The sequence below is a fragment of the Sphaerodactylus townsendi genome, linkage group LG11 (genome assembly GCF_021028975.2).
Source record: "Sphaerodactylus townsendi isolate TG3544 linkage group LG11, MPM_Stown_v2.3, whole genome shotgun sequence".
In the NCBI taxonomy this organism is placed as follows: domain Eukaryota; kingdom Metazoa; phylum Chordata; class Lepidosauria; order Squamata; family Sphaerodactylidae; genus Sphaerodactylus; species Sphaerodactylus townsendi.
This window is the reverse complement of record NC_059435.1, coordinates 76,878,481-76,889,072: the sequence shown is the minus strand read 5'-3', so window position 1 is coordinate 76,889,072 and position 10,592 is coordinate 76,878,481. Positions and strand designations below refer to the sequence as shown.

At 54.0% G+C, this 10,592-nt stretch overlaps 1 long non-coding RNA gene across 1 annotated transcript; it reads left to right on the top strand.

Moving 5' to 3' along the window:
* On the top strand, positions 1–1,627 carry LOC125440844. Its single transcript, XR_007245753.1, has 2 exons — positions 1–1,228; positions 1,263–1,627. It is a non-coding gene; the product is annotated as an uncharacterized LOC125440844 (long non-coding RNA).
* The last annotated feature ends 8,965 nt before the right edge of the window (positions 1,628–10,592 follow it).

The following is a 10,592-nucleotide window of genomic DNA, read 5'->3' as shown; positions in this document are numbered from 1 at the left end:
GACATGCCAGGGCCGGCTGGGTGCCTTTGAGTGGGCACTGGGGGACCATCACCTCGGCCAGGTAGACTCAAGGGCCACAGCATCACCTATCAGTGTGACACTCAGAGGGTAGCAGGAATATGGTTCCTCCTCTGTGGAATGAAAGGCCCATAAGGGTTGGCCACTAGCCCGTTACCTCCCTCCTTGGGAGATGGGGCTGCAGCCTACACCTCCCCACCCACCACCCTGTGCCAGTCATACTTTGGGGAGGGGGCGAGTGAGTGAGTGAGGGCAAAGACCAGGCAAGGATTTAAGAGCCTCCCCAGCAACCTCATAGCTCAGCCTGACAACTTGCATTAGACTGACATCCCTTCCGTTGCTCTGCCTGCCCCTTCCAAAGAGGCATTTCTATGTGCATTATAGTCCACCCTGCTACCACCTGGAGGATGTCAAGCTTTTTTTTTTTAGAGTAGCAAAAGCCCTGGGAGGAAAGGGGTGACTTCATGGGCATTGGCCAGTCAGTGCTGATCACTGCCAGTCAGTACACATTCGTGGTGCAGCGGAGATCTACTGTTTTTGACATGTTGCATCCATCTTCTGCCTGCGCATCTTTGGCACTGCGCGACCTTCAGTCATGCAAGAGGTGTTGTGTGCGACAGACATAATGAGAGATCCCCTTGGACTGTGATAGGGAGGAGCCACAGAGAGGGCAAAGCTGGGCCGTGCTGGGCCGAAGGTGCTTCTTGGTAGTTTTCTGGGCTTTATGGGATAGTGGCCGAGAGAGCCGGGGCAGCTGTGGAACCGGCAGGACTCCGCTTTCCGATCCTTCACCCACGAAGGAGAAACTCCTAGGAGCATGCCTGGCACTTTTCCAAACCGACTTTTGGAAAGACTTGCCTGTGCGGAGTCTTGCATGGGGACGTGGCCCGCATCCGTGGGGTGCCGTTAGTTATCCAGGCTCCTTTCCGTGATCTCTCGTCAGTCCTCTTTGGAGAACCCGATTCCCCTCCCCTCCAACCGCTTCTCTCTCTCTCTCTCTCTCTCTCTTCCTTTCTTTTTTCAAGCAGAGGTACCGAAAAGGAACGTGGCCCAGGGAAAGAGCGAGGGCCAATGTGGGCAGAATTTGCAGGCCTGAAATTTCTGACCTTGGAGAGCAGCTCACCCGTCCTGTCCTCCTCCTTGTCAAACAGGAAGCGGGATAGCAGGCAAAGGGTGGTTGCCAAAGGGCTCTGTGTGTCGGCGGAGATCCGTAGAGGCCTCCTGTGGTGCCCCTCTGGCTCCAGATGCGCAGGAGCCCCAGAGAGACCTGTCACATGGCAGTCTGTGTGTAGAAGTATTGAATGACACAGGGGACAGGGGTGGGTGGGACAGTGGTTGGCAGGGGTGTGGGCCCAGGAACGGTGGGTAGGCAAACTTCCTACCCGTGGTGAGGGGGGGCGGGCAGGCGGGGGGAGCTCAGAGCTCCCGCGTTGCCGCAACAGGGCTGGTTCGTAGCTTGTTTGACGTCTTGCTTTGTTTCTTCTCTCTCCTGTTCTTGGACTTGTAATACTGTGACTGTCTCCATTAGCAACATTTCCGGATTTGATGTTGTGATTCTTCTTACTTAATGTAAAGGGTTTAAATAAAGCTTCTAGATGTTCAACCTTCACCCCTGGTTGAGTCTGCGTTCTTGTGCTCTTGCTTTTCCCTCTGCCGCGTTTCAGGTTGCACTGGCCCCGATTCTGAGAAACCCGAGCCTTGGTGGTCATGATTTCGGGGTGGGGCGGGGGGGGGGCTGAGTGTAAAATACCCCAGATGCCAAACTTTCAGTGCAGTAATAAAGGCAAGTCAAACAAGCTCTGGTAGAAGTCCCAAGCTGTGGAACTCCCTGGTAAACGAGGTTGCATTTATATGCTGATAAAATCAGATAAATTATGATAAATGTGGAGACCAGAAAAGGGACGCCAGGCTGAAAGCTGATAAAATGAGCTGAGTGGGAGCCCAGTGCTGAGAGCCAGCAAGAGCAGGTGGACTCTAATCTGGAGAACTGGGTTTGATTCCTGCTCCTCCACATGAGCAGCAAACTCTTATCTGGAGAATTGGGTTTCTTTATCTGTTCCTCTACATCCATGGTGGTGAACCTTTGGCACTCCAGATGTTATGGACCACAATTCCCATCATAAGAACATAAGAACAAGCCAGCTGGATCAGACCAGAGTCCATCTAGTCCAGCACTCTGCTACTCGCAGTGGCCCACCAGGTGCCTTTGGGAGCTCACGTGCAGGATGTGAAAGCAATGGCCTTCTAGCAGCATTCTCTCCTGACGTTTTGCCTGCATCTGTGGCTGAGGCATCTTCAGAGGATCTGATAGGGATTGTGATGATAGACCTATCAGATCCTCTGAAGATAGACCTATCAGATAGACCTGTCAGATCCTCTGAAGACGCCAGCCACAGATGCAGGCGAAACGTCAGGAGAGAATGCTGCTAGAACACGGCCAGACGGCCAGACAGCCCGGAAACCACACAGCACCCCATAGCAGGAAACGTCACCAGAACCACGGACAGAGTGCTCACGGGGCCATGTGGGGGTCACATGTTCCTGGGTGCACGCCAGCTGGACACGGGGTGGGGAGGTTACAAGTGCAGCACTCCCCTCCCCTCAGTCCCACCAGGCTGCTGTTTCGGCCAGTGGAGGCTCCAATGGCTGAAGGAGCAGCCTGGTAGGGTCAGGTTGAGGGGCGGCCTGCGGCAGGCTCTGGCCAGCTAAGATAAGTGGGGCACCCGGGAGGGCAGGGGGGGAGATGGCGTCCGGGGCAACGCCTCTGCCAGAAACAGTCATATTCATTAGAATGGCGCGCTGGTAATCTTTATTACCTTAAAGTAACCAAAACAACGAGGGACCATACAAAAACCCAAAACGCGCAGACCCTGCCCGCAGACAACATGCCACTCAAGCTGTGCAAAGGAAGGGCTGCAAACCCGGCTACACAATCAAACAAACTTTCTGAACCGTGAGGAACAATAACTTGACTGAGAAAACAGGACGAGACAGATGAGTAGAAGGAAGTTTTCTGCTGCTCCAGAGACTAGGACTAGAGCAGGGTTCTGCAACCTGCGGCTCTCCAGATGTTCATGGACTATAATTCCCATCAGCCCCTGCCAGCATGGCCAATTGGCCATGCTGGCAGGGGCCGATGTGAATTGTAGTCCATGAACATCTGGAGAGCCACAGGTTGCAGACCCCTGGACTAGAAGTAATGGATTCAAAGTACAGGAAAAGGGATTCCACCGAGACACTGGGAAGAACTTTCTGATGATCAAGGCTGTTCGACAGTGGAATCCGCTGGCTCAGAGTGTGATGGAGTCTCCTTCTTTGGAGGTTTTTAAACAGAGGCTGGATGGCCACTTGTCAGGAGTGCTTTGATTGTGTGTTCCTGCATGGCAGGGGGTTGGACTGGATGGCCCTGGGGGGGTCTCTTCCAACTCTGTGTTGCTCCATCTTCAACATGACATCCCTTGAAAAATGAGTGAGTGAAACTAAGTGGGGCAGCAATGTGAGCAGAGGACGCCATGGGGCTTGCAGCCATGGGAGGGGAAAGGGGTGGCTTAGTGCTGGGCGTAACCCCTCCCTGGGGCCCCACGGGAGCAGGATAAATGAGGCCACGCAAGCTCGGCTAAACCATCGGCCACCTTTTCCCCACACTGACGTTGGAACTTGGAGCAGCAAGCAGCTGCAGGAATGCGACTTTCTTTGGGGAACGGGGCGGACCACCAGCTGTTTGCTACCGAGTGCTTTCAGCTCTAAGAACCACGATGTTCTGGGGCTCGCGTAGGAGGCCCTGGGCTGAGTCCATCTGCCCCTGCTCCACGCTGTGCACGCGCACGTGGTCCTTCAGCGACTTCTTCCGCCGGAAGGTCTTTCCGCACTCAGCGCAGGCGTAGGGCCTCTCCCCCGTGTGGGTGCGCTGGTGTTCCAGGAGGTGGTGCTTGCAGATGAAGTTCTTCCCGCACTCGGCACAGTGGTACGGCCGCTCGCCCGTGTGGAGCCGCAAGTGCGGGATGAGGTGCTGCTTGCGCACGAAGCCCTTTGCGCAGACGGGGCACTTGTAGGGCCTCTCTTTGGTGTGGATCATCTTGTGGCGGAGGAGCTCCGAGGGGCAGCTGAAGGCGTAGCCGCAGTGGGCGCATTCGTGGCGCTTCTTCTGCCGGTGGTTCATCTGGTGGATCTGCAGGCTGAGCAGGAGGCTGAACGTCTTCCCGCACTCCGAGCAGGTGTGCGGCCGGTCCATCGCCCCTTCGATGGCTGTGGTGGGGGAGCCGGGGTCGTGCCCGGTGGTGCTGCTGCCCGCACAGATGCCGTGGAGGGTGGAGAGGGGCTGGCTCTCTCCGATGGTCCCGTTGCAAATGGGGGCCACCGACCCGCCTGGGAAGAACAGCAGGAGGGGCGGGTTATCAGGGTCTTCTGCTTGGTGGTCCTCAATAGGTAGATGGTACCTGTCATTGGCTATAAGGGGGAGAGGGAGAAGGAAAGAAGAAGAAGAAAAGTTTGGATTTATATCCCCCCTTTATCTCCTGCAGGAGACTTACAAAGGGGCTTACAATCTCCTTGCCCTTCCCCCCTCACAACAAACACCCTGTGAGGTGGGTGGGGCTGAGAGAGCTCAGAAGAGCTGTGACTAGCCCAAGGTCACCCAGCTGGCGTGTGTGGGAGTGTACAGGGTGATCTGAATTCCCCAGAGAAGCCTCCACAGTTCAGGCGGCAGAGCTGGGAATCAAACCTGGTTCCTCTAGATTAGATACACGAGCTCTTAACCTCCTACGTGCTGCTTTAGTCAGTAAGTGGTCAAATTGTGGAATTCACGGCCAGTGGGCGGAAGGTGGCCCCCAGTATAGGTGACTTTAAGTAGAGGTCAGATAGGGAGAAGAGGCCCCATCAGTGGCTACTAGCCATGGTGACTGAAGGTAGCCTCCACCTACAAAGGCAGCAAATATCTCAATACCAGTGCTGGGAACAGTAGGGGGAGGCCTCACACTCCACGCCCTGCTCCTTGGCCCTCCAGGACAACTGGCTGGCTACGGTGTGAGGCAGGATGCTTGACTAGAAGATGGACTCTCACTGGCCTGCTCCAACAGGGGTGTTCCTAAGTTCTTACTGGGGAAAACCTCAGTCTGAATAGGACCTCCAGAGGAACTGGTTGGCCTCTACGTGTGAGACGGGATGCTGGACTAGATGAACCCTCCCTGGTCTGATCCAGCAGGGCTCTTCTGAGGTTCTTATCAGGGGAAGGTCTCAGCCTCTCTGCTGTGTTGTTGGACCTCCAGAGGACCTGGTTGGCCACAGTGTGAGACGGGATACTGGACTAGATGGACCCTCCCTGGCCTGACCCAGCCGGGGTTTCCTGAGGTTCTCATAAGAGCAGGTCCTTTGGGGGTCAGACAGGGATGCAGGGAAACTGCCTTTCGAGCACAGATGGCCAGATTATCCGCTCTTCCGATTAGAATCAAATCATAGTTTTTAAGATAACTGAGAGGGGCTGAGTGTAAGTGCAGGCCGGTTTGCAGCTGCTGTCACTCATGGACCGACAGCAGAGAATCCAAGCCACCAATTCTCCAACCACGTGCTTGTCCTTTAACGAAGTACTTCTGAAACCATTATAGTATTCTCCACTGGGCGTTCCTCCTGTCCCCTGCGCTTCTTCGCTAACCCTCAACCTCTGACATCCCTCAGCCAGTCTTTTTAAGATTTACAGGCAAGATCCAGATCAGAGCTAGGAATTCGCACCAGGGTCTCCCAGATCCTAGTCCAGACCTGGGCATTATACGGCCCGCAGGCCACATCCGGCCCGCCGGATGACCCTGACTGGCCCCCCTGCCATGCTGGGGAGCGAGGCGCCTTTGAAAGCCCCGCAGAAGCCGGTTGCCTTGGCTGCCGGCTTCTGTGGGGCTTTCAAAAGCGCCTTGCCCCCCGTGCCTTTTGGCCCGGCCCTCCACAATATTTTCTGTTTCTTATGCGGCCCCATGGGAAAAATAATTGCCCACCCCTGTCCTAGTCTGACACTTTGACCACACTGGCTCTCAGACACAGCAACAGTTTTAGCAAGACCTGGGGAGTGGCAGCAGGCAGGCGTTTCAGGTGATCCCCAGTTTGGCCCAAGGGTGGCTTTTCAGCGGTTTCGATTTCCTACTCACAGGAGTTTTGGTGACCATCTCCACCCGTCCTTTGGCTGGGCTGCTGCTCTTGCTTGACCCAGGGAACCAAGTCTGCTCTTGGACCAGGAGAGTCTGTTTGGAAAGCAAAAAGAGTGCCGACATTTGCCAGTTTGGGAGAACCAGTTCTCTGCCCCTTAAATGCAAATCTTGCAGCTGGCTCCTGGTGTCACAGGAAATGCAAGCCACAGGAAATGAAAGCCACAGGGGGGACAACAGGGATTGTTTCTGGACACTCCGTCTTGTTCATTCACTTTTAGGCTGTATTTTCTGCAAAGATTCAAGGTGGATTACAGGATATGGCTCCAGAAAAGGGATGCCCATACGGACCAAGGCTTGGAGCCTCTCCATAGGCCAGTGATGGCGAACCTTTTCGAGACCGAGTGCCCAAACTGCAACCCCAATCCCACTTATTTATCGCACAGTGCCAACACGGCAATTTAACCTGAATACTGATGTTCTAGTTTAGAAAAAATGGTTTGCTCTGAGGCACGCGTTACTTGGGAGTAAGCTTGGTGAAGCAACCGTGCAACGCTTCGAATAGGTGAATCACAATCCTAGAAGGGTTTACTCGGAAGCAAGGCCAGCCTAGATATGTGTGTGTATGGGGGTGTGATTTTCCGCTCCCCCCCACAATGAACTCTGTGCGTGCGTGCCCACAGAGAGGGCTCTGAGTGCCACCTCTGGCACGCGTGCCATAGGTTCGCCACAACTGCCATAGGCGGTACATCCCCGGCTCCTTGGGGCCGTTCTCTTGGCTGCAGCCACAAACAGAATTCGGGACTGGATGGGACCTAGTAGGACGGCCACCTTTGGGTTGGGCAATACCTGGAGATCTGGAAGAGGGAGCCTGCAGAGGGCGGGGCTTGGGGTTTGTCCCATGCCAGGGACCCTCCAAAGCAGCCATTTTGTCCAGAGGAAGTGATCTCCGTCACCTGAAGGGCAGTCAAAAGTCTAGGACATAGGTGGAACTTAGGCTCCTCCAGATGTCATGCACTATAGTTCCCATCATCCCCTGCCAGCATCGTAAGCTACCGTGGATGACAACCAAGTCTATAACATCTGGAGGGCCTAAGTTTGACACTCCAGGCTCAGGAGATCTTCACACCCCATCCTAAAACCACAGGGCTGTTGTGCTGTCACCTCTTTCTCAGGTTCACTCTGGGGCTGGACTCAGTGGATAGCCCCGGCCACAGAGGCAGGTGGGGGGGAATGGCTACCGGAACGAAAACCTGCTCCGGGTGCCCCACCCACTTACCTGGCTGGGGCATTTCTTATTCTTGGCACCGATTCGCCAGGTAAGCTCTTCCAGCCGGCAAAGACTCTGTCAGCCAAAGGAGCAGCTTCATGGGGCGGGGCAGGGCTGAGGGGAGGGGTGTGAGGGGTACCTCCACCCACCACATGACTAGCTGGTGGGCGCTCGGGGACATGTGACACCCCCACATGTCCCTCCCATGAGCGCTCCATTTACATTCAGGTTTCCCAACCAAGTGCTCACCTCATTTCTGCACAACAGAGACGGTGTGTCGCTTCTGGTTCCAAGTCTGTCTGGAAAGCCTTGCAGGTTGGAACTCCTTCACTATCCCTTGGTAAACCGTCCAACTTCTCAAACGGTGTAGTCTTAGAGAGAGAGAGAAATCTTCAAGAGAAATGTGGATTTCTTTCACTGTGGCAGTGAAGGCAAAAAAATCTCGTGAAGGCACGGAAAACCTCCAAGAGCGGCCTCCAGAATAGTTCTTGCATGAGAAAGAACGACGGTCCCAGATTCAGGAACGCCACGGGAGGAGAGGATGGAACCCCCGCTTTGGGACGGTAGAGCAGGTTAGGTGTTATTGCGCTGGCACGTAAGAGGAAGGGTCTCTGCCCCAAGACATCTTTACAGTTGCTGCTGCTGATGGATCTGGAATGGGAGAATCCCAAAAGGCTGCACAGCCCTGAAGGTGCGTGGAAGTAGCAGTGCAGGCGAGGCCTTGGACTTTGTGCCACAGGTGCGCCCAGGATGTTCATATGGACCTATGGTGCTCCAGATGTTCATGGACTACAATCAGCCCCCCTGCCAGCGCGGGCTAACTGGGAGAGCTATATATAGGTTGGCCACCATCGCTCTAGGTTCTTGGTGGTAGTTCTTTGGCACTCCAGATGTTATGGACTACAATTCCCATCAGCCCCTACCAGCATGGCCAATTGGGACCTATGGGAATTGTAGTCCATAACATCTGGAGTGCCAAAGGTTCGCCATCACTGCTCTAGGCGGTAGCAAAATGGCTCAGCATCCCACAAGGGTACTTACACAATGGGGCCATTGATGCGAGATGGTTTGCATATGGGGGAAATGCATTGTTCATTTACAGTACAGGTGTCAAACCCCATGCCCTCCAGATGTTACAGGACAAATAGCTTCCCATCATCCCCCTGCCAGTATTTCCAACTGTAGTCCATATAACATCTGGAGGGTCATGAGTTTGACACCTACAGATTTACAGGATCTTTCTTCCATCCTTCCCCCCTCTTCCCCCACTTCCATCTGGACTATCACAACATGCATGGCGAGGAACGGGCCAAAGAGGGTGTTCACACAGCAAGTGGGAAGATTAGGGGGGGGAGCCCACCCAGGTGGGCAAAGCAGAGGAGGAAGGGGATCTTCCAAAAATACTCACAGTTGTGAGTTCCTCCCGGGCCATGCTCTTTCCTCGGCCGCCTCTCTGCACGAGTCAACCTCCCTCTTGTTTGACTCCAAGAGATCACCTCCTCACCTGCAGCCATGTTCTGTGGTGGGAAGAGGGTGCTGAGACCTTTTCCATGTGCCTCAAAAGTCACTGGCACATATTTTGCACGTAATTCTCTAGGGCTGAAGCCAGGCTGAAGCAGGAGCAGAAAGAAAAGGGCTTAGGTAGCTAAGGGCGAAAGCACTGGCAGCAGGTGCACTCTGATCTGGGAGAATCCGGTTTGATTCTACCTACTGAGAGCTTGTGGAGGCCATCTAGGGGATCTAGATTAGTCAGGGCACTCCTGGCCATACTAGCTGGGTGACCTTGGGCTGGGGTCACAGCTTCTCGGAGTTCTCTCAGCCCCACCCACCTCACAGAGGGGGGTATTTAGAGCAGAGGGGTAAAGGGCAAGGAAATTGTCAGCCCCTTTGAGTCTCCCACATAAAGAGAAAGTGTATGGAAATCCAAACTCTTCTTCTTCTTCTACCAGTGTTATGCAACACACACTAATTGGGGTTGGGATCTGCCCACCTCCCACCCCCCCCACACACACAGTTGTTTCTAAAGCTAAGTACCTTCCATCTTTTTTTCAATTCCCTCTCTTGCCCTCCCTCGGTGGGTTTCTTTCAGCCCAGCTGGCCGGCCTCCCATGCAAAGAAGTCGCACAGCTCAGCTTTTCTGCAGTCTAGGTCGAATGCCTGGCCATGAACAGCCAACTCCAGCAGAGAACGGCTCTGTCTTGCCAGCAGCACGGTTAAAAAAGTCACTCTCCCTGGCTTCCTGGTGAGGTATGGGTTTGTTGATTTCAGTTTGGCTTACCTGTTCCAGGACCTAACTGGGGGGTGTTGGGCTCCCCCCGAGTCTGTCTGAACCCGACCACAAGGTGTGTCTCCTCCTTCTGTGTATTATGACAAACTTTCCAGTTTAGAGACAGCAAAATCTGGTTGGGAGAATAAGGTAGTTACACCGAGCCCAAATCTGTGTGGCATTTTATGTCAGAGACAGCCACGGTGGTGAAGTGGTTAAGAATATCAGACTCGTATCTCAGGGACTTGGGTTCAAATCCCCCTTTATGCCACAAAAACTCACAACCTCACAGCCTAACCCACCTCACAGGATCGTTGTGTGGAGGAATTATGCAAGCTGCTTTGGGTCCCCATTAGGGGAGTACAGAAAATCATTTGGGGGATCGGCCTGAACCCGCCTTTGCTGAGGGGACTTCCTCTCCTCTGTTATGAACTACGGGAGTGTCACAGAATCATAGAGTTGGAAGAGACCCCCAAGGGCCATCAATCCCAACTCCCTGCAGTGCAGGAACACACAATGAAAGCACTCCTGACAGATGGCCAACCAACCTCTCTTTAAAAACCACCAAAGAAGAAGACTCCACCACTCTCCGAGGCAGTGAATTCCACTGTCGAACAGCCCTGAAAGTTTGGAAGTTCTTCCTGATGTTTAGATGGAATCTCTTTTCCTTCACCTTAAACCCACTACTCCTGGTCCTAGTCTCTGGAGCAGCAGAAAACAAGCTCACTCCCTCATCGACATGGCATCCCTTCAAATATCTAAACATGGCTATCATGTCCCCCCTTAACCTTCTCTTCCCCAAACAAAACATACCCAGCTCCCCAAGTCTCTCTTCATAGGGCAGTGGTGGCGAACCTTTAGCAGTCCAGATGTTATGGACTACAATTCCCATCAGCCCCTGCCAGCATGG